At 35.1% G+C, this 25,835-nt stretch overlaps 1 long non-coding RNA gene across 8 annotated transcripts in view; it reads right to left on the minus strand.

Moving 5' to 3' along the window:
• The window catches only part of LOC144280995 (uncharacterized), a 345,351-nt gene that overhangs the window by 220,861 nt on the left and 98,655 nt on the right, over positions 1-25,835 (minus strand). For 6 of the 8 annotated variants that reach the window (XR_013349461.1, XR_013349458.1, XR_013349460.1 and 3 more), the window contains 2 exons: positions 25,345-25,414; positions 24,076-24,190 (listed from right to left, as the gene is read on the minus strand). This is a non-coding gene — a long non-coding RNA (uncharacterized LOC144280995). The remainder of the gene's footprint in view (positions 1-24,075; positions 24,191-25,344; positions 25,415-25,835) is intronic. The other 2 variants (XR_013349466.1, XR_013349465.1) reach the window with 2 other exon arrangements.

Here is a 25,835-nt window from a genome sequence, read left to right on the forward strand (position 1 = left end):
AATAGTTATTATAGCTATATATATAATAGATTCAGAAATTCAAGTACAGAGGAGAAAAAGATAGGTAGACCAATAGATAGCTATAGATAGGACCATATCAAACCTTTAGAGATAAAAATATAATGTGGGAGTTGAAAATAGACTTGAAATTAAGAACTAAGAACAGATTAGATACTGCAGAAAAAAAGTTTAGTGATCCTGAATACATAGCAATAGAATTACCCAAAATGAAACAAAGAGCTTTTAAATGAACACTGCATGAAACATAAGATAATATCAAGCAGCCTAATATATGTATAACTGGAGTCCTCAGGTTTTGAGGGTGATGGAGGTGGCAGAAAAAAATGAAGAAATAATGGCTATAATTTTTAAAAACTTGATGAAAACTATAAATGCATAGATACAAGAAGCTAAGAAATCTTAAGCACTGGGGTATCTGGCTGGCTCAGTTGGTAGAGCCTGTGACTCTTGACCTCAGGGTCATGAATTTGAGCCCCACATTGGACATGGAGCACACTAAAACAAACAAACAAACAAAAAACAACAACAACAAAAAGAAAACAAAATAAACCTCAAGCACAATAAATCAAAGAAAATATGCCAAGGTGCATCATATTCAAAGTGCTCAAAATCAGTGATAAAGAAAAATATATTGAAAGTAGCCAGGCAGGGGATGGGGGAAAGGTCTTATTACATATAAAGAAACAATAATCAAGACACCAATTTCTTGGCTGGAGACAATGCAAGCAAAAATACAGATGAAATATCTGTCAATATAGAATTCTACACCTAGTGAAAATACTTTTCAAAATAAAAATGTAATAAAAACTTAGGCAGATATATATAAAACTAAAATGCATCACCAGCAGAGCATTGCTACAATAAATGTTGAAGGAAATCCTCAGGTAGAAAAAGAAATTATATCAAATGAAAATAAAAATCTACACAAAAGAATAAAGAACATCAAAAATGATAACAAAATGGGAGAATATATTGTTATTATTTAAAATATCTTTTAAAAAATAATTAAATGTTTAAACAAAAGTAATATTAAGATAGTGCATTGTTTAAACATTTATAAAAGTAAAATTCATGACACTAATATCACAAAAGTTGGGAGAGAAGAAAAAGGTGTATACTGTTGAAAAGTTCATATAACCATGATAAAGTGGTATAATTTTACCTGAAGATAAAACTTGATAGGTTAAAAATGTATAATATAAAATGTAAAGCACCTACTATAATAAAGAGTTACTAGTACCAACAACATAGATAAATTAGAATCATTAAAAAAAAGTCTAAAAGAAAGATGGAGGGGAAAAAATGGAACAAAAGACAGATGAGACAAATAGAAAGCAAATAGCAAGATGATCAATTTAAGCAAAATCATATCAATACTTACATTAAATTTAAATTATCTAAATACTTGAAAAGGTAGAGATTGCCATATAGATATTTTTAAATTAATACCTATATATACACTATGCGTTAAAGATGAAGAAATAAGTACATTAAAAGTGAAAATATGAATATATATATATACCATATTAACATTAATCAAGAGAGCTGGAGGTTGGCATTAATTTTAGACAAAGTACATTTCAAAGCAAAGATTATTTGGAGAATATAGAAAATCATTTCATAATCATATTAATCAACAAGTATAACATTCCTAACATTTATGTAACTAATAATAGAGCTTCAAAATATATGAAGCAAAAACTGATAGGACTTCTAGAAGAAATGTACTAATCCATAATTATAATTGGCAATTTCAACACTCCTCTTCCAATAATTTATAGAATAGACACAAATAAGTTAAAATTTAGATTTGAATAACACTATCAGCCTACTTGATCTAACTAATTAATATTCACAGAACATACCACCAAACAACAGCAGAATACATATGCAAGTGCACACTGAACATTCACCTATACAGACCATATTATGGGCCACAAAATAAGTTTCAATAAATGTAACAGGATTTGAACCATACAAGTACGTGCCTTAATCACAATGTAACTAATTTAGAAACTAATAACAGATAAATAAAGATGAATAAAGAGCTCTACTAAATCCCCAAGTATCTGGAAACTAAAATACACATTTCTAAATATCCTATGGATCAAAAAAAGAAAAAAGAAATCAAAGAGGATATTAGAAAAGACTACACACTGGATGAAAAGAAAACACAACAAATCAACATCTCAAAATTTGTGGTACAGTAATGAGTGAGAAACTTATGGCACAAATCCCTATGTTAGAAAAGAAGAATCGATTCAAATCAATAACATCAGTTCCAACTGAAGCATCTAGAAAAATGAGAAGTACTTAAACTCAAAATAAGTAAAAAGAAAGCAATCATAAATATAAGTATAAAAGTGAATGAAACAAAAAAATAGGAAAATGAAACAGAACCAAAAGCTGGTTCTTTGAGAAAATCATTAAATAGGTAAACCTCTCTAGTCAAGTATATCAGGGAAAAAAGGCGGGGGGGCGGGGAGGAGGGGGACAAATTAGCAATAGCTGGAATGAAAGATGTAACAACACTATAGATTCTACAAATATGAAATATGAAAAATTTTATGCCAATAAATTAGACTACTCCTTCAAACACACAAAATACTAAATCTCACACAAGAAGACACCAATAAGCCAACTAGCTCTACATCTATCACAAAAATGAATTTATACTTAAAAGCTATTCCACAAAGTAAATTATGGAAATATGAAATATGAAAAATTTCATATGGAAATATGAAAAATTTTATGCCAATATGAAATATGAAATATGCCAATATGCCAATATGAAATATGCCAATAAATTAGACTACTCCTTCAAACACACAAAATACTAAATCTCACACAAGAAGACACCAATAAGCCAACTAGCTCTACATCTATCACAAAAATGAATTTATACTTAAAAGCTATTCCACAAAGTAAATTCAAAGCCCAAATGACTTCACTGGTTATTTCTGCCGAACACTTAAGGGAGAAATATCAATTTTATAAACACCCTTCCATAAAATTGAAGAAGGAATACATTCCAATTCATTCTATGAGATCAGCTAGTCTGATAACAAAACAAAGTCAAGGTATGCTTAGGTGGCTTAGTTGGTTAAGCATTCAACTTTTTATCTCAGTTCAGGTTTTGATCTCAGGATCATGTTCAAGCCTCACATTAGGCTCCATGGAGCCTACTTAAAAAAATAATAATAAAAATCAAATTGAATAAAAACATAATGATGTCATTACAAGAAAAGAAAACCGACGACCAATATCCTTCATGAATATTGGCGTAAATACTGTAAGCAAAAATTTAACCAATGGAATACAATAATATTCTAGGATGCTATATCATGACCAAATAGGGTTTATCCCAGGAATGAAAAATTAGTTTGACATCCAAAAATGAATCAATATCATTCATCATTTTAACAAACAAAAAAAAATGGAAAAATATATAGTTATCTCAATAGACATAGAAAAAGCATTTGCTAAAATCCAAAACCCATTCCTGATTTAAAAAACAAAACAAAACAAAACAAAAAAAACCTTTCAGTCAACTTGCAATAGAAGTAGACTTCCTCAATTCCAATAAAAGGCATCTATCAAAAACTTATAGCTAATATACTTAATGGTGATAGACTCTTTCCATAACATCAGGAAAAAATACAAGGATGACCACTCTCAGCACTTCTACTATACATTGTACTGAAGATTCTATTTACCATCATAAAGCAAGAAAAAAATGCAAACTGGGAAGGAAGAAGTAAAACTCCTTATTCGTAATTGATATAATCCTATATAGAAAATCACAAAACCCGGGATCCCTGGGTGGCACAGCGGTTTGGTGCCTGCCTTTGGCCCAGGGCGCGATCCTGGAGACCCGGGATCGAATCCCACGTTGGGCTCCCGGTGCATGGAGCCTGCTTCTCTATCTCTCTCTCTCTCTCTCTCTCTGTGTGTCAATCATAAAAAAAAAAGAAAGAAAGAAAATCCCAAAACCCAAACAAAAAAGCTAATAGAACTAATAAGTGAATTCAGTGCTATTTCAAGAAACAAGATTAACATAAAAATATCAGTTTTATTTGTATATAATAGCAAAAAATTAGAAATTAGTTTTTAAATATCATTTCTAGAACCAAGAAAAATATCTGCACTATGTGGAATGAATATGGATAAAGACGCATAAGTCATGTACATGAAAAACTATAAAACATTTCTGAGAGAAATTAAAGAAAATAAAAATAAATGGAAAACTATGTGTTCATGGGTTAATTAAATTTGTTAAAATGCTGTGCTAAATTGAAAACTGTCCCTACAAGATCCATATCTACCTAGAACCAGTAGATGTGACCATATTTAGAAATAGGGACTTTACATATGTAATCAGGTAAAAATGAGCTATGGTGGAGTAGATGGGCCCTCATTCAATGAATGTCCCTTATAAAAAAGAGGCAAATGAGGACACAGACACACAGGTGAGAAAGTCATGTGAAGACCGGAGCAGAGATCACCATGGTGCATCTATAAGCCAAGAAACACCAAGGATGGCTGGCAACTGTTTATGGCATGATCTCTGTAGATATTCAAGAACAAATCCAAAATACAATAAGCAGCAACTTGGGATGCCTGGGTGGCTCAGTGGTTAAGCATCTGCCTTCAGCTCAGGGCATGATCCTGGAGTTCCAGGATTGAGTCCCACATCAAGCTGACTCTATGGAGCCTGCTTCTCTGTCTGCCTATGTCTCTGCCTCTCTCTCTGTGTGTCTCTTATGAATAAATAAATAAAATCTTTAAAAAAACACACACAGTAAGCAGCAACTCAATCGAGATTTTATAATACTATATGCCAGGCACTTTACACACTACATTATTTAATTTTCTTAACAATCCAATGAAGTGACATAATCAACTCCATTTTACAGGTGAAGAAACTAAACTTCAAAGGAATGAAGTAATTTAGAAGAATTATGCAGCAAATGAGGAGAATATGATTTCAAACCCAGGTCTGTCTGAACAGGTCATTTTGTTCTTAATTAATAACACACTATATTGGATTAACCTGATTTCTGTATACCCATTTAAATATACCTGTCAACTATGAAAGTGTGGGAGATATGGTAGAGAATAAGCCAGTCATTCAATAAATAAATACCTATAGACTCATCATTCATTTATAACAGAATTTTTATCAGACAACTATTTATAAAGACCCAACAAGGTGCCCTGTACTAAACCCTCAATGGCAATAGATATTTATTTTAAAGTCAAAGACACAGGGTTTCTGAGTTGTAAGAAACTACATACATTGTTAGCATGATGCCTTATTTTATACTTACGAGGTATAACTCCCCAAAACTCAACAGAGATTAACAACTCAAGCCTCTTGCATTCTATACTGAATTCATTAATGGACGTTGTGCAAAACTCTGGGAGGAAATGTAAGATTCCAAAGGTGTCTGAAACATTATCATCTCTCTATAAACCCCACGTACATGAAATGAAATAAACAAGAAATGTTTTAAAGATTTTTATTTATTCATGAGAGTCACAGATTGAGAGGCAGAGACATAGAGAGAGAGAGAGAGAGAGAGAGAGAGAGGAGCAGGCTCTTCACAGTGAGCCTGACGCAGGACTCGATCTCAGGACCCAGAGATCATGACCTGAGCCGAAAGCAGACGCTCAACCACTGAGCCACCAGGCATCCCTAAATAATTTTTTTTAAGTATTACATAATAGATAGAAAGTCAAGAGTAGAAACCCTCTAAGAAAAAGTTAGAATTTACTAGTTTTGGGGAAGATGCATCAAGTTCTTCATAGTTCTGCTTAGTATTCATCTTTGCATTCAGCAAGACAAGTAGACAATGTGATATATGCAAAGCAGAGGCTTCTTAATACATCCATTCAATATAGACAGTTATCATGTTATCTGATATCTCTATTAAAAATCACCCCAAAATAGATTAAAGATTTAAATGTAAGACTCAAAACCATAAAACTACTACTATGAGAAAACAAAGGGACAATTACTCCTTGGCATTGACTTTGGCAATGAATTCTTAGAGATGACTTCAAAAGCATGGGTAACAAAAGCAAAAATAGGCAAGTGGAATTACATCAAATGAAAAACCTGCACAGCAAAAGAAATAAACAAAGTGAATAGGCCACCTATGGAATAGGATCCTGAAAATATCTGCAAGCCAAATTTCTAATCAAGGGTTACTCCCCAAAATAATGAGGAATTCCTGGGACACCTGGGTGGCTCAGTGGTTGAGCATCTGCCTTTGGCTCAAGTTGTGATCCCAGAGTCCTGGAATCAAGTCCTGCATCAGGCTCTCCGAAGGGAGCCTGCTTCTTCCTCTGCCTATGTGTCTACTTCTCTCTGTGTCTCTCATGAATAAATAAATAGAATCTTTAAAAATAATAATAATAAGGAACTTCTACAACACAATAGCAAAAAAGCAAATAAACCAATTTTTTAAAGTGCAAAGGACCTGAATAGATGTTTGTCTAATGAAGACTTAGAGATGGTTAAGAGGTATATTGAAAGGTGGGGATCCCTGGGTGGCGCAGCGGTTTGGCGCCTGCCTTTGGCCCAGGGCACGATCCTGGAGACCCGGGATCGAATCCCACGTCGGGCTCCCAGTGCATGGAGCCTGCTTCTCCCTCTGCCTGTGTCTCTGCCTCTCTCTCTCTCTCTCTCTCTCTATCATAAATAAATAAAAATTTTAAAAAAAGAGGTATATCGAAAGGTGCTTGATATCACTAGGCATCAGGAAAATGCAAATCAAAACCATAATGAGATATCACCTCATAATTGTTAGGATGCCTGTGATGATAAAAATAAATCCAAAGAAGTGTTGGTAAGGATGTGGAGAAAACAGAACACTCATACACCATTGGTAAGAATGTACGTTGGTACATTTATCACAGAAAGCAGTATGGAAGTTCTTCAAAAGAGCACAAAAGAGAACTACCATATGATCCAGCATCACATTTCTGGAAATATATCCAAAGGAACTGAAATCAGGACCTCAGAGATACTGCATTCCCACATTCACTACAGCATTATTCATGATAGTTAAGGCATGAAAACAGTCTGAATGTCCACTGATAGATGAATGGATTTTTAAAATGTGCTACACTTACAACAGAATATTAGCCTTAAATAAGAAAATCCTACTATTTGTAATAACATGGATGAACCTGAAGTTCATTGTGCTAAGTGAAATAAGCCAGACACCAAAGAACAAAAAACGGTTAGGGGAGGGGGTGAGCCAGGTGGCATCGGTCAAAAAGTATAAAGTTTCATTTATGCAAGATGAATAACTCTTGGAGATCTACTATAGAGCATAGAGCCTATAGTTAACAATACCGCATTCTATACTTAAAAATTTCCCAAGATGGTAGATCTTATGTTAAATATTATTAGAAGGAAGGAAGGACGGAAGGAAGGAAAGAAAGAGAGAAACAAAGAACAAAGACAGTGAAAGGAGACTTTGGGAGGTGATGGATATATTTATGGCACAGGTTGTGCTGATGGTTTCAGGGTTAATTTTTATCTCCAAATTCATTATATAAAGCTTTGTGAATGCTAGCCATACCTCAAAAAAGTATTTTTTTAAATATGCAAAAAGTAGTATGCTAAACAATAACAGTAATAATAATGATGAATACTTTGGTGTTACTCTTTCACCAACACTTTGCTTCAGCAAAGTATTTTTGTTCTAAAAAAAAAGTTCACAAGTAATTTTTCTTTTGCTTCTTAACAACAAGAACTGTATAATGAAAAGACCATTTGGCTGGTGTCAGAACATCTAGGTTATAAACCTCAACCACACCTTTATTACTTTGGGAAACTCTCTAAAACTACTCTGCATGTCTCTCTTGATCTATACATTATTGTGGTTAAAGGACCTCAATAGTGTCTTCTGATTCCAAAATTCCAAAAATATTAGAAATTTAGAAATAATTTAGAAATGCTATAATCTCCCTTCTTATGAAAGGAAGTTAACATTACTGATCACCAATATGCTGCAACTGCTCGTTTATTACACACATACACACCATGGGAACATATTGGCATTTCCCTTCTGAGCATCAGCAGAGAAAAATTCTTGTAACCCAGACACAGGGATAGATGTAGAAGTGTTGTCTGAGATGAAAACAATTGCTTCTTCCATGGATTTTCAGCTCCCACATACCATCTGAGCACCTGAGTATGATGTCCAACCCCCTGATCACAATAACCAGAGGGTGCAAAGCAGTTAACCCCTATCCAGGCCCCAGTAATTCCTCTTCAATTGCTAATACTGTAAATGTTCAGACTGCTTACAGAGGAGGTCAATCCCCCAGTTCTGTACAAAAGAATTAAGCAGAGCCACACAAAGTCATCTAAAGCAAGGACTAGACTCATGAGGTCATCTCAAGAAGCCTTTTGAGTCTTCTTTCTGGTTTGATGTCACTTGCTGACCTCACTAAGACTGTGTGGCCATGAAGGAATGTGAGTTCCAGTGTAGTTGCACACAGGCAGTCTAGCAGCCAAGCCCTTACCTATAGCTGACACTCACAGCCCCAACCACCATCACAAGTGTCTCCTGGTTACAATGAACAAAACTTCTTTTATCTAAAGGAGAGGTAGTTGGGCTGTTACTTTTGTTTTTATCAAACCCATAGAAGAAAGCAAATGCCTAAAATGCCTAACTGGTGAAATGAGGACAAATCCTGTCCTAGAAGCATAGCAGTCGGAGAGACAGAAAAACCCAGTTCTGAATAGAGACCCCTCTGCAGACCCTGAGTGAGCACACTCGTGTCTGGCACTTTCTGTACTGGAGATTCATTGCAATACTGACCATGGGGACTGAGCTGCCCAGTAATCAGAGAAGGAAGGTTATAGTAAAGTATATATTTTAATAACTAAAGACAATGGACCGGGGTCAGACCAACTCCACCTTGTGGTAAATTCTGTTTTATTGCTATGACTCACTGTGCTTCCAGTATGGATGGATATGATGTCACCCCTAGGAAAGAAAAAAGAGAACTTCAAGGAGCAAATGGTTTTTCCTATATACTCCATGTGATTACTAGAGTCCTCTCTAGGAGACATTTCATGCGTAAAGACACGAAGGCGTTAAACAGTCCACAGATGATCTCTTCAGGCATATAGCTACTTATGAATTTAGGATGAGGGACCCAAAATCCTGCTGTCGTGCCTCATTACAGAAAGCCAAAGTGATATGCACATAGAGTCTCCTCCCAAATCTATGTGGACAGGGGCTGCCAGGATGCATACAAAGAAAACCACTGTGCCATCTCTAATTGGCACAACACAAAAATGAATGTGGATAAAAGCTCTCTGGAAAAGGGCAGGATTCTAATAATCTCCCATTATTCGGGGATGCCTTGCCAGCTGGCAGAGCCAAATCCGGGCACATTCTCAGCCAGTTCTCATCTTTGGGATGCAGTGAGGTGAAAACAAAGTGATCAACCTGGATTTCTGATTTATTCGAATTTGCAGTTCACGTTCAGTATTCCCAGACCTGCCATGGGCCCCCATCACTTCACAGACCTGTAACTAGTGAAGCTGGGCCAAGGTGGTAGACTCACTTTGCTGCCAGAATGGAAATATTCCAAATCAGAGCAGAAATGTCTGAGGATCTAGCCTACAAAAATATTCTATACATTCAAAAAGTTTTATGTAAAAGATATTTATTGCAACACTAAAATTTCCAAAAATAAGAAACATTAATGTCCTCAAATCATGGTTAATGAACTGTGCAATATCCATCTCATAGAATATTATGAGGCCTTTGAAAACATTTCCATCGAATTTATAATAATATAGAAAATCTACAGATAAAATAGAGATATGGAGTCATAAATATACATCATTATGCCAAGTAAATGAAAGAACGTATATATTGAGAAGTTAAAAACAAAGTTTAAAAAGAAAAAAATCACCAAAATTCTAGAGTTAGCAGTATTTTCCTTTGAGTGGTAAGACTCTAAGTGACTTTAATTTTTCATTACATTTTCCTCTATATTCTAAGTGTTTATCATATAATACCTGTTATTTTTATAATGGACCTGTTGTTTTTATAAAGAGACTTTTAATGAAGCTTTCAACAAAGTTCTAAGCTAAAGACTAATTAAACTTTATATTTTTGTATGTATTTTGAGCTGGCCTACAAATTCTCAAGGTGCCTGATACCAGGGTGATTTGGGGGGCTATAGCTCCTTCCTCCCTGCAACAGTTGGGACAAGTTTAAGAAGTTCAGGTTGCTTTTCAAGGTACTAACAGAATATTCCATTGGCTGGGGATACTTTGACCCTGTTGGTAAGCCTTGGATTTTAGCCTGTGAGTGCTTCTGAAATAGCCCTATTTGGTGAAGTGTGCTTTTTGATCCGCTTTTAAGAAGACCAGCCAATGGCTACATTGCAAGCTTAAATAACAACAAAATTTGAGGGAAAGATTAGCAAGCTGTGGGAATCCAAATGTACCTGACTACAACTCATGGGGCTGACTTAATGAGCCACAGGAAATTCAAATGACTGAATCTTTCAGTTTCTTTTAATTTTTGTACTATTATAATGACCAGCCAGTAAGTGCCTGGTACTTAAACCAGATCTAATGTGGTAACTGAGCTTGGTAATAAAGAGTCTGTGTTTCAATTCACATGGTAACCCTACAGTTGACAAAATTCTGAGGGACAAGAAAGAATAATCTAATCTAATTTTTCTCATTCTTTCTTTAGCTGGGTAGATTTGTGATCTATGATAGCATACAAGGTCTGAGTTAGTTTATTTATTATAGTTGCAAATAACTGAAACCTATTTAAGTAAAATAGGTGAATATGTTATAAAGTCATAAAGATGTCTCATAGGAAGGAGCAGCCAGGCCTGAGGAATAAACTGGAAGGATAAACCAGAATCTGTAAAGAAGGTCTTCCTCCTCATTTAGTTCTATATCTTTCTGTATTTTCCCCCATTTGTTTATTTCTCTCTGTTTTCTCCATGTATTGGCTATAAACCTGACCATCAACAGCTTTATTGAGGGGTCCAGCCACCCAGGGAAAGATGACTTTGGCTCAATCTCTCTTATCTCCATCTCCAGCTCCCCCAACCCCCAAGTCTCTATATCTAGGACTCTGACTGGCTGAATTTAGGTGTAGTGTTGACTCTGAACCACTCAGCTATAGCCAAAGGATATACAATCACTTTGTAAAAACAAGGCTTCTGAGAGCCTTGCACCTATAACCAGACAGATAACAAGAGACACGGAGGGCCAGGAACAAAAGAAGAAAAAATGTCCGCTAAATGCATCATTCATGTTTCCTCATTGGTAGTTCAACACAAGACTGTGTTCAAAAAATAAGAATAAAGTTTGGCAATATATTAAGGACAGCAAGAACATGAAGAATATCATTTCCTTATGGATGAACCTCCTAGAAGCTCCCAAAGGATGACTAGAGAACAAGTGACAGAAGAAATATCTGCAAGCACTATGTGAAAGCAATAGAAGTACTGAGAGAAACAATGTAGGGGTGCTGTTGACAGAAGAGAATGACGCAACTCTTAATAGCAAATAAGTAAAATGTTAGGAGGAAATGTGAAATAAGGATGGCAGGTAATGTGAAGATATGGACTGACTTGCTATTAACAGTTGGAGGTTAAAAATAGTGACATCTGGATAAACCAACAATAGAAGAAGAAGCTTATTTGATGTAGCAAAGGAAAATATTAGGAAATATCACATAGTTAACTAAAATTAGGATGTAGAGAAGAGGCAAGAAAGGAAAGAAAAAATCATACCGATTTCATCATTAATCCTAGAAAATTAATAAATATTGCCCAAAGAAAGAATTAAGGCTATTGCATACAATTATAGTTGTATAGGAAAGAACCATAACAAAAATATAAACTTTTTTAATTACCAGAAGGATCAAAACATAGAGCATATAAAGCAGAGTAAGCCATGAAATATAACAGTGTAAAAAATAAAGCATAAAATAAAATGACAAAACCTAGACCAAACATTTTTATTTCAGCAAGAATAAAGGAACTGTATTTATCTATTAAAAGGAAAAGTCTTATGGATTTGATCACAAAGCTAAACCAAATAAATACTATAAATGTAAGTCAAACATAAAACATCAATTTAGAAAATTTGAAAATCAATTGACAAATTAAATTACTATCTTACTACAAAGAAAAGTCCAAAAATCATGAGATGAATGAATGAAAGGCAAAAAAACATAAGATGAAAAAAGAAAAAAGCTTTAAAATTATAAAGAATATAGTTCTCAATGAAACTATAACAGTAGAACTATCTATATGTTATAAAAGATATTAACAATATTAATAATAAAAACTAGCAAATACTGAAAGAAATAGAAGCAGTAAGAAGTAGAAAATACAGACAAATAATATAAGTAATAAAATACATCTAGATGACATACTTTAAAAACCCTATTATGGAAACAGAGACTATTATTTCTTTCAATTATCCAAGAAAAATCCACAAAACTCATTAGGCCACAAAAAAAAAAAAAAAAAAAAAAAAAAAAAAAAAATTCAGTGAATTCTAGAAAGCAGAAATAATCCAGACAAATTCACTGGTCATAATACAATAAAACTAGGAATAAAAATTAAAAGCTCAATATAATCTGAAAATGAAAAAAAGAATCCTCTCTTTAACTTGTGTCAAACAGAAAATGAAAATTGAAATTGCAGAATATCTTTATAGGTTATGATAAAAATATGCCATCCCATCTATACCCATTTAGATTTTGTGAGTATGATGTGCTCGCTCAGGAAGCATACCTCCCTTCCTGCCTGGCAGCAAAGGGAAGCTCCAGCCAGTTCCTGACTTCAGATATCTTCAGGCCTGATGCCAGCACCAGCTGCTCTCCCCACAAAAGAAAGGAGACAACATCAGGTTTTCCCAGGAAATGCTTCATGTTCCCTTCTCCCACAATAGCATAGTTTCATGGCCTTTTCCATCTGTTATTTCTCCCTTATTTGTCCCTGCCTAAACTGTCCAGTTTAGTAGGGTATAAATCCAGCCAGTTCCAGTGAATAAAATATTTTTACTACAGTTCAGTAAACATCTGGGAACTTTTGTACACCACACTGCACTTCTGGAAAACATACCCTAATCTCTCAGAGGGGTTCTCTTGCTTCACACTGACATTTATTGGTGGTTGTCTCCTCCAGTTTGATTCTGTCCCCTAGGTGAGAGGATCACAAACCTCTCCAATCTTGTGAAATTTCAGCAGAGTCTCCTGTCAGGGTAATGTCTAGACTTCTTGTATAGCTCCAAGTGAAATATGGGAAGAAAAAGTTGATTGTCCAGTTTGGCTGCATCTTTTGAAATTTTATGAAAACTTACCTAGCACCTCCTTAAGAAATGAGCGTAGTCAGGGGCACCTGGGTGGCTCGGTTGGTTAAGCATCCAACTCTTGAATTCTGCTTGGGTTATGATCTCAGGGTCATGGTACTGAGCCTTGCATTTGGCTCTGTGTTCAGCAGAGAGTCTGCCTGAGATTCTCTCTCTCTCTGTCTCTCTCTTACTCTGCCCCCTTACCCACTCTCACCCTCTCTCTAAAATAAATAAATCTTTTTGAAAAGAAGAAATAAGTATAGTTATCACCTGATATCCTCAGCTCTGAGTACTAATTCCCAACAAAAGCATCCATCCTGTTCCTTTTCCTGTTATACTGGCTCATGTTGTCCCCTGTTGTTCCATGGACATCAGTTTTGGCCTGTCCCTCACTGAACATAAGCCATTACATACCAGAGAACAGACCCAATCATTCTTCTGCATCCCTAATCCACTCAGAGCAACTACCACAGATGAGTGGAAATTAATAGATTAATGAATATGTAATTAATTGTTGCATTACAGATTCATAGCTTGCAAGGCTTAGAGATTACATGATTAATAAATTACCTGATTAATAAATTACTTGAGTGATAAACATGTAATTACTTGTCATATTATAGATTCATAACTTGAAGCTTGATGATAGCTGACTGAATTCATCCCCAAGGTACCCCACAAGTTACTCCTAGACACCAATCCATTCCCTATATAGTTTTAGAGAAGGACCAGATATGTTCTTGCATAACTTTAAACTCTTTTACCATCTGAGGTCCTGTTTTTGCTTCTGTAAGACTTATTGGATACTTCTGTGAGACAATCTGTTAATGAGTGGTTCTTTTGATACCTCCAGAAGGCCTCCGCAGACATCTGCTATACTCTCAATTCCACCTGCTACTAGTGGCTAGCAACTCTTCCTTAAGTCAACTTTAATTAAGAGATAAGTAATGAGGAATTCCTATATGCCTGTCCCTGAGTCCAGGAAATCTGTGAAATGAAGAAGACTAGAATCTGAATAAAGGAGTTCAAGTCATCGGAAACACAGATGTGTAAGGAAATCACTACTCCAGATTTTAGTGAATGCAGAATGTTGCATAGATGAAGATATAATTAATTCTGGTGGTTGGATGGTCTAGAGGTTTCACGGGGGAAGCAATATCCAAAGTGGGCTTTGAATTAGCCCAAAAGATAAAGAAAAGGATTCTCCCAAACAAGAGTAAGGAATGTACAAAACTTCAGAGACAAAAATCACATCTACTCCAACTTATAGTCCTCTGTCTCCTGTCAAAAGAATAAGAGAGTTAAACCTGAAGTTCTGTGTACAGAAATTATATGTGAAAAGATGACATAAAATCCATTCTGTATTTGTATGTATCTACCTTGTCTTTCTGCCTAGGTTTTAATTAAATCCAGTTTCTCTTTTAAAATAACACTCAAATGTTAATATGGAACCACATATCTAGGTTTTGGCAAATCTATAAAATTGGGAGAAAACATACAGTATATTCTCTAAGACTTATGTATCTTAGAATTGAGGATTTGTCATTCTTTAATTCACAGTAAATAAGGAAATCGAGATGTTTACCAAAAGAAATGCAAGACATATTATATTTTAGTGTCTCTAAAAACATCTTAGTTTGCCACATTCAGAAGCAATCTGAGTTGACAGTGTTTTCGATTACTTAAAACAGCAAGATGCTGGGAACATTTCTCAGTTGAAATGCTAAGTTAAAACATGTCAAGGTTCTTCCCAAATCCAGAAAATCATTTTAGGATTTGCACAGGCAAATCCATGTAATCCTCTTGATTTTTAATCTACTAAAATCGGTGGCTGAACAAGAAGCGTCATTGCTTCTGCATCTTCCAACTGCAGTTATGGCTTTTGCCACTGAGGAACCACAGGCCACAGAAATGAATGGATGCACATTCCTTGGCTCTAGAGCTATAGTCTGAGCCCTCACCCCACCTGCCAAGGACAGTATCTTTCTCTTTCTCTTAATTCTTCTCTTTATCTAAAAAAAATTTCACATAAAACTCCACATAAAAATATAAAAATGTAGTAAATACCAGGGTGCCTATGTGGCCCTGTCAGTTAAGCATCTGACTCTTGATTTCAGCTCCGGTCATGATCTCAGGATCTTGAGATCAAGCCCCACATTGGACTCCATGCTCAGCACAGAGTCTGCTTAAGATTCTCTCTCCCATCTCCCTCTCCCTCTGCTCCTCCCCCCGTTTATACACATTTGCTCGCTCTCTCTCCAAAAAAAAAAAGGTAGTAATATCAAAAAGCACACTTCAGTAAGGTACTCTAGATTTCTCTTGTGGCTTCTAGTACACTCTGGCACACTGTCACCTACCCCAGTTTTATCAGTTTGAGAAGCTAAATTTTAGATTGTAAACAGGCTTAAAAAATACTCATAGTAATGGCTAATATGAATCAGCACTTCCTGCTTCAAAAGCATAACCTCTGGGCATCCCTGGTGACTTAACAGTTTAGTGCCACCTTCAGCCCGGGGTGTGTTCCTAGAGTCCTGGGATTGAGTCCCACGTCAGGCTCCCTGCATGGAGCCTGCTTCTCTCTCTGCCTGTGTCTCTGACTCTCTCTCTCTCTGTGTGTCTCTCATGAATAAATAAATAAAAATATTTTTTAAAAAAAGTGTAACCTCATTTAATTCTCACAACTACTCTACGAGGAAGGCACTACTGTTTACTATCATTAACATCCCCCTATGACAGATAAGGAAACTGAGACTCAAAAATATAAAACACTGGCCCAAGTTAAACCCTAATGGTAAACTCAAGAAGTCTATGGTCTTTACCATGTTTTCATGTCTCACTGCCTTCCCTATGCATGATTTATATATTTAAATTTATACATATTTAAAGTGTAAATTTTAATTTGGATGCTACCAGTAATGTGTACATAATACTTTTGAGTAAACATCAGTCATGAGTTGAACACTCTGAACCTCCCTCAATAAATACCATATTTTTTTAAATACATGATATTGGCCATCACGACAAATAAAACGTGTATGGTATTTCATAGCTCAAAACTACAAGAGTACATAGGCATTGCCAGAGCAGTCTCCAAATAAGATTCTTCTTACCTCTATTGCCATATCTTCACTACCATCTCACAGTATAAAAGAGCATTCTTCTCCAGACACCTCCCTTGCATTTTATGATCTTTTGCATTTATTTCTCTGTCCATTTCAGTGCTGTATAGATCCAGTGAATCCCAGTGCACAAAATGTTCTTATTGTAATGTAAAGCAACATGAAAGAATAGGTAGCCCTGGCTGTTCAATGCCCTCTGTGTACTTGAAATGGTTGCATAAACCAATGGCCTCACTGTTAAGTAGACTGTATATTCTCATGGTAAAAGAATTTCCTAATGGAAAGTCAGTGACATAAACAAATAATAGCTATTACCAGCAATATATCATAGAGCAAATTACACTTTAACTATAAATTTCATTATTTAAATACCAAAATTATTCTTCAAGTCCCACCTAAAAAGCATAAATTTATAAACCATTAATTATACAGGAGGTTCCAGTAGACATTTACACACAAAAGTTCCACTGCATTGGGATACCTTGGTGGCTCAGCAGTTGAGTGTCTGCCTTCAGTTCAGGGCATGGTCCTGGTGTCCTGGGATCGAGTCCCGCATCGGGCTCCTGCATGGAGCCTGCTTCTCCCTCTGCTTATGTCTCTGCCTCTCTCTGTGTCTCTCATGAATAAATAAAATCTTTAAAAAAAAAAAAAAAAGTTCCACTGCATCTATCATATCTATCTGCTGCCCTAGTTCCCCTCATCTCTTTCTACATAGCCAATTCTCTTCTCAGACATGATTCTACTTTCCTTTTTTTAACTTCCCTGTTCAATCCTTTCTAAATAGCCACTTAACTAAAACAACTTTCTCTTGAGTCACCAGTGAGTTCTGCATTACTAAAATCAATTAATGTTTTTATCCCTCATAGTACCAGACCTCTTAGCAGCATTTGATAATGTTAGCTATTACCTCATTCTAGAAACTCTGCCTCTTCTTTGGTTCCAAGGAAAACATTCATCATGTATTTTCCCCCAACATCTCACATTCAGATTCATCCTTTTCTAATCATCATTAAAGTTTACAGTTCTTAAGGTTTGATCCTATATGTTCTCATATTTTTGTAAGGGAATATCATTCACAACTAATTATCCTGAGAAAAATTCCTATCTCTAGGATCAGCCTAGACTCCAGACTCACATATTCCACTGCCTACATGATATATTAAGTCAGAGGCACCTCCATTTCCAACACACCCATGATTATATTTGTGATCTTCCCCACCAAACCCAGTCTTTTACCAGTGGTTCCAACTTCATTAAACATTTTCGTCATCCAGCCTTTTGTACAGACTATAATCCTAGATGTCAACTTGACACCACCTTCTCTTTCAGCCTACTTATATGTAATCCATTACAAAATAATATCTGTTTTACCTCTAAGTACCCTAAATTTGCCCACTTTTTTGTGTCTCCACAGACACCACCATATGCAAACTGCCATCTCTTCCACTAGAACCACTGCCATAGTTTCCCACTGTTCTTCCTCCATACACTCTAGCTCCTCTGATCCTTTCCATACAAGAGAGCCAGAATTAATTTTTGCAAAAACCCATATCTGATTATATTATATCCTATATTAAATATTTTTCATGGTTTTTCATTGTTTTAAGAAAAAGCCAAAATTCCTATCATGATTTATAATGTCCTATATGGTCTGGCCCCTTCCTCCATCTCCATCTTCACCATGCATCAATCTTTCCTTTGTTTTTGCTTCAGTCACCCCAATTTTCTACCAACTTTTTCTATTTTGCAATAGGCTTTTTGACAATTGTGTTTTCTTCATGGAACATTTCTTTTACCAGTTCCTTCATCTCCATACATACTACCTTACCACCAGGATCTCTTAGCCATCCTCATCCTCAGTTCTGGAATCACTTCCTCTGAGAAGCCTTCCCTGAATATCCTCTCCTCCCCCTCAATACACATAGATCTATATCAGTTTCCCATTGTTATAGTGTGCTTAGGAACATTCATTTACATCTTATATATCATTTCAAACAGCATGAGCATCATGATTAACCCACATTTGCCTGAAGCAATAAAGCACAGATCATGTCCTTGTTTATCAATGTAACCTTAAACCTTGATACATAACTGAACACATATTCAATTATTAAAAGTATCTGTTGGATGAATGAATTAATTAAACCTAAAGCAACATATTAAAATCAAATAAACATCCTCAAACAATTTTTCCACATCCTGGGAATTTAAGAAGATGGATTTGGATCCATCTGAGAAGATGGATTTGGATGATGCTTCCCTCCAACCTTGACAATTTCCGCTATAAAAATAGGATATATTCAAAGTTATTTCAATGAGCTTAGAACTAAGTTTAAAATATAAAAGTTCTGTGGGGTAAGGATATACAGAGATTTTAACAAATTTGTTCAGATTATTTCAAATTTCACATTTCTTCATGCCTGTGCCTCAGCTCCTCAGGGAAATCTGTCACTGCCTATCCCCATTCCCAATTCAGTGGAGAACTATGAGAAGGCCTAGCAATTTCATTTATTGTGCACTGGCTCTCTTCAGTGTAACTACACTCTGAATAAGAAATAACCCTGCCCCCTCAAAGACCTCCTAGTCTAGGAGGGAAGGTATAATTCTGAGTTCATATCCCTAGTACCAAATAGTTCATAAAAATACATATATTTAAAAAGAAAAAGAGAAACAACTCAATAGAAAAAAGAGCAGAAAATATCAACAGGTAATTTCAAGAAAACCAAATCCCAAACACCAAATAATCTGCACAACACACACACACACACACACACACCAGTTTGAAGATGGCCTTGACTTGATCTCTTCCTACCACATAATTTTATCTATGCTTCTGGAAAATGACTTACTTAGCTACCCCTTTTCCTGGCCACTTTCACTTTTCTGGCTAAATTTGCTCTCTAATAGCTGCCAACAAAGGAAATACAAAAGCCCCTAATCTGAGGCAAAGGGACAATTCTTTTTATTGATATTTTTGCCTTAAACCCAATGCCAAGATAGATAAAGTGAGGCTCAACACACATAATTTGAGAAGGGATGGTCTTTTTAACAACAACAGCAACAGTAAATCCCAAAATAATCTTGCTTTTGCAAACTTTATAAGAATATACAATCACTGGAACACATGCTAGGGTCCTTCCAGAGGTTGAGAAGATACATCACTCATCTCTAAGTCACTCCTCCTCTAGCCTGCATATCTTCATCCTTGGTGGTTCGGTGTCTGATTCAGCCTCTTGACTTTTGTGTACCCACCTTCTTCTGTAAAATGGAGCCCCCATATCTCTGACCTCTGAATATGCTATTCTTCTAAACCTAGAATACATGCCTAGCTCTTGCCCATGCCTTATCCCCTCTGACTCCTCAGGACAACTCAGCCTGCTACTCACATTTTGACATGCATGTACCTGCCCCCACCCCCAGTTTCAAGATGGTTTTCATGGTGGTGCATCCATGTCAGCCCCAGACTCCATGTTACTGCATTGGCCCCTCTAATACATTTGCCTTGCATCCTATCCTATCCTCAACATAATGCTTTTTTGGAACAGGTTTCTCTCTCTCTCTCTTTTTTTTTTTTACTACTGCATTTAATTTAATTGTGGAATTTTATCTAAATGTTGAAGTCACTCCTCAGAGCTCTTTTTTTAATGTTAAATATATCCATTCTCTTTCAATATTCCATATATGAACAATTCCCCCTGGCCTATAATTAATTCCTTGTGGGACTCTTCAGCTTCTCTGCAGTACTTTCAATTTGTGGGTCTCAATATGAATACAGTATTCCTGCCTGAGAAGAATTAAATACAAAAAGGAATATGGATTTCCCTCCCTGCTCATTAAATATGAATTGTATTTGTATGATAACATTACTATGTTAGTAACTTATCATCATGTTTGATCCATCTCCAAGTTCATTTCTTTCCTGTTCTGGAACATATTTTGTTCCCCATTTTCCAATAGCATGATGCTCTCCATATTGTTTTTTAAGTCCTAAATATGATTCCTAGGGTGTCGCTTTGCTTTAGTCAACCTTTCTAATTTTACAAAATAACACTAAATCATCACCCAGTTTTCAAAGTGCTAATTTTCACAAACAAAGTCTCATTTCCATTTAATATTTACTTGTAAGTATTATTGAGGTAAATAATAATGGTGATTCATTTACTTTCCTTTAGAGTAGAAATTTCTCATGGGAAAGGAACTGGTCTTACACATTCCCTGCTGTCCCAAATCTCACTTTTTCCAGTGTTCTGCTGATCCAAGGATCAAAATGCTTATTCTATACAGTATCTTTTTTCCATATTGCTGAATATCTTGAAAAGGTAATGTGCATGTACTGCCCACAAGTTTTCACTTATCAGTCACATGTCAAACCATTTCAATCTGACTTCCAATCATGCCAACCTCCTGAGAGGGCTTTCTTTAAGGTCAGTATTCACCACCTAATTGAATAAGTGGCCTTTTCTTTGGTTTTTAGCTCACTGAACTCTGTATCTTTTGTCACTACTGATAAGTCTTCCATTTTAAATATATCTCTTCTCTTGATTTTCTTGACAATACTCATTCCATTTTTTCTAACCTCTCTGACTTTTTTTCTTAGTCTCCCACACTAGATTCTCTTCTTAAGTATTGTTAGTACTGAAACTCTATCATTAGTCTACTTCCTTTATTCTCTGCTTTGTCTCCTCAAGGGATCAATACCATGACTTCAACAATCACCTGTATGCTGATGATTCTCAAATGTATTAGGTCACACAATTCTATCTTATAATTATCTCTTAAGTTTAAATCCTCTCCATTTCAATTGCTTTAGCTCTATATTTCTGAACACTGACACTGGCTTGAAAACAGCATTACCTAGGGGTAATTGTTTTAGAAAACAATTCTGATGCCCAGACCCCAATCCAGATCAATTAAGTTAAATATCTGAGCTATCAAAACTGTATTAAAGCTATCAATATATTCCTAATGGTCAACTAAGGCTGAAAGCTGCTGCTCTAATCCAACCTCCTCTTTGCCACACCCAGAATGACCTCATTGAAATCATGGCATTTCCTTTTCTTAAAAATTGTTTTTGAAGTTCCATTTTGTAAAGCAAAATGTGCACATCTAAATGGTCTTTGATGATGAGCCACTGGGGATATAAGATGCTTACCTGTGTGGTTTACTTCATGCCATTTAATTGTATAGCTCTGAAAGATTTATATTATAATTTATTTAGACAAGTAGAATCAAGAGATTTACTTATTTAAAATTTGTTACTGACTCTGAATTCTCTGATGTAATGGTTTCCTATGTAGAATATAAGCACCTGAAGGGATGGACATACTGATTCACTGGGGTCTAATACTTAGATCTTATTGTCAAACCCCACTAGAACTTTTGGACAATAGAAAACAGGTAGAGCCTAGCCAAGATTGGAAATCTAACAGAATATCACACAAATACACACAGAATAGTAGGGAAATAGTTATAAAAATTAGGAACAGGCTAAGCTAGGAATAAACCCATCTCCACAAAAGGATAGGATACAAGCATGGAGCCAAGAGGAGGTAAAGGATATTTTGCCCTAAAATTTTGTAACCACAAGTCCACTCTTTTCTAGTGGTGTTTTACAACTTGCGTTATTTAAAAAGCCTTGAACTTTGGCCCACTTAGGCCAAACAAAGTCTGCCAAAACACTGAACAAAACTAGCAAAAATAATTTTAAAAGTTATGAATCAAAGCATTAAGGAAGGAACTGTTTGGTGAAAACGGTAAAATTTAAAATTCATGAGGTCAATAATTTTTTTTTGCCTATTTTCTTCTCTGTTGTATATTCAGCATCTAAAGAAATGCCTTAAACAGAGAAGACACTCAGAAAAACTCCACTGAATTAATACAAATTTTGTTGAACAATTGTATAAGTCAGATTTCTACATAAAATATCACTTTTCTTCCTTAGAGGATGCTATGGAACCAATTTGTTATTTGGAAAACTGATAACTAGAGAGATGAAGTCAAGCAATTTTTCTTCCTTGACTTAATGAACTATATTTCAGGGTAGACAAATATTTGATGATAAAAAGGAATGAAAACACTAGAAATTTAGGTAAAGGCCTTCAGTGACTGTTATATGGAACATACAAACAAGAAACAAGTAGACACATTTTGTAATTCTTAGGAAAGTAGACAACATCTATGAAGTCTTACTAAAAATATCAAACTTAACCAACAATTTACAGAAGATAAAGGGATCACAGCAACATGTAAACAACACCTCAATGATGTAATCAACAAGATCTACCCTATATACAAACAGCTCAGTTGCTAAAACCACCACCAAAAAAGAAAAAAGAGACAAGAAAAAAATTAATTAGAAAAAGGAATCCTATAGATTGAGACCAGAGAGACACATTAACCAATTACAGTGTATGGATGTTTTGGAGAGTCCATTATTTCAATCATACAAATCATTTTTTAAAAATTAGATAACTATTAAACAGTTACTGGATATGTTATTAAACAGTTACTGGATATGTTATTATATTAAGAAATTATTTATTTATGATATGACATAGCACTTTTTTGTATGACAATGGGGTTGTAGATATATTTCAAAAGAGTATTATCTCAAAATGTATATTGAAATATTAACAACCAACATGATATAATGTCTGAGATTTGCTGCAAATGATCTGGGGGTGGAGAAGAGGAGCCAAAAAGTTGGGGGAGATGATAATTTTTGAAGCTGGATAAATAGGAGTTCATTATTATAGTAGTCTCTGTACTATTATATATGCATATGTTATAAATGTTCTAATATATGAAGTTTAAAAAGCAGACATAGAAAACCTAGAGAAATAACTCATTTTACCTGCCAAATTTGTGAAAATGAATATAAGGAAGGTGTTGCTTCCTATGTGTGATTAAATAACCCTTTTTCTGAAATTTCCACTCTAACTGCCCTGTCCTTACAAGAAGGTAATTGAGCTTGTACAAAAGTTAGTGAAACAGCATTCTAAAGCAAGAAAAGCCAAAATAATTTTAGGCATTAAAGCTTCACATTGTCACAGACCTGTGTTTTACACTAACACTTCAACACTTTCTGTCTCTCATTCATTTTCCTACTTACCTGCCCTTGGTGTTCCATCAACACCCCATTAAAGCAAACACCTGCAGTGGCATTTTCTCTGCTTGTTTCAGGGTGCCCATTAACCCTCCCTATCCCAGACCTCTCTCTGAATATAATTAATATAAAAACCTTAAACCATAATCATATAATCATATTGTCAATAATTTAAACTTCTGTGGCATCAAAATGTTTTACTTATGCATTTTATAATACAGAACTGTCAATGCATCTCTTTTCTTTTGCTGATATATTGGCAGAGTTTCAAGAAATAAGAGAAGCAAAATCAAGATAACTAGCTTCACTTTGTTTCAAAGTGCAAAGAAATAAAGTTTATATTTCAAATGACAATATTATTCATGTAAAAGCATCACACATTTTGGCGATTCAGACCCCAAAGAGGGTTATTCGCCTCTTTAAAGTGCTTCTGCAGCTTAAATTTGTAAGGACAGTACCAGCTGTAGTCACTTGATTGCAGCAATGGGGATGTGCTGTCTCTGAAGTTTAATGGGGCAGCTGTTCAGAAGGTCAATCCAAGTTAACCACTTATTCTGGTCCTCCTATCTGTCGCTTAAAAGACAAGCGTTTAAGAACAAAGAAAGAGAGGGTTTTTAAAAATAATTTGTTTAATGTGATCTAATACATTCAAAACAAGATTTTAAATTTCCCTTACTCACTTTGCTTAATGTTTAAAGTCTTTTCAGATATTGTCCTCATCCTTTTGCTTTAAAGCTTGTGGTTTGTCAAAGCTGCATTTTGGTTTTTTTAGTCACTATTTTTTTTTTCCTAGTTTCATAGATCCTATTCCCCTTACTTGAAGGAAGAATTTTGAGAAGAAAGAGAAAAGAGATGCAAGGGATACATCTCTCTCTCCATCTCTCCTGCAAAGCTTCTAAGATCTATCCACTCTTTCTCATCCTGTAACTATTGATGCCTAGGAAGCATAAAGCACTGTGTTTCTAATTATGGAGATTTTTATATTGCACTCTCTATGAAGGAAGAAAAACAACTCTATCCTTACATTTATCAAACTAGGAGTTGCCAGATTGTCTCAAACACAGTTTTTAAGGGATTCCATGGCTTTTTTGTTTTTCTTAAAGGAATCAGATAGAAATACTCCTCTTATACCAATCGTTCGTAGGCATTTGGATTTTACCATGGGTTCTGCTTAAATATTTAACAACTGGTAAATTATGAACAAATAGTATACTGATGACCCCAACTGTGACAGGCATTAACCTTTAGATAATTACTTGTGAGAAAGTCTGGGATCCCAAGAAAGGAGATTGAATGGCCAAAGTGGGTAGAAGGGAGCATATAGAGCAACAGTTATTTAATAATAATTGTAAATTTATTTCAAAAGTTTCACAGGCACCACAGCTGTTTAAAAGCTGTGGTGGATATATATATATATATATATATATATATATATATATATATACCAGTGGATTTTGTTTTTTTTCTTAAAGATGACCAACATGTGGTAACAACTCTTCTTTTGCCAAATAAATATATTTTAAAAACAAAAACCTAACTACGTCCTATTATCACCATCATCTCATAGTAGGGAAATTTAAAACCACATAACTAAATAGGACATAATCTTAGAATAAAAAAGGCAAGTTCTTTAATAGAATGAGTTTACCTTTATGAAAAACTCACAACATTGATTTTATTTTTTATAATTTCTCTACTGATTCAAGAAAATTTAATTACCGACTTACCCCAGTCCACAGAGAAACCTTCACCTGCTACTTTTGTAAGTGGTCGGTTTAAAGTGAAGAAGTGCTTCCTCTAGAGGACAATAAATGACAGAAAATTTGAACAGGTCAATAACCAGAAGACAAATGTGTTTCATCACACAGATATTAACAAACATTTAGCATTGTTTGTCGAAGAAATACCCAACTTCTGTTTACTCTGTGCTCATAAGTCTAGTGTTAAATTAAGGATTTACATTCTCTTTCATCTCAACCAAAACATGTTTAACCATTTGTTTTCACTTTTGATTTTCAGTAATGCATAATCAATGTTCTCCATGGTACAACCTACAAAACTACTAGCTCTTACAGAAATGCCACTTCAGCACACATGTGCATTCATGGTAGCACAAGATTAATAGTTTTACTCTGGAAAGTATACACAGTATAAACCAATGCTCTTTGAAATAGAATTTAGTGAAGGATGGGAGTATGCTTTCTGTCTAGCTAGATGA

Source organism: Canis aureus, chromosome 12 (assembly GCF_053574225.1).
Source record: "Canis aureus isolate CA01 chromosome 12, VMU_Caureus_v.1.0, whole genome shotgun sequence".
Taxonomy (NCBI): domain Eukaryota; kingdom Metazoa; phylum Chordata; class Mammalia; order Carnivora; family Canidae; genus Canis; species Canis aureus.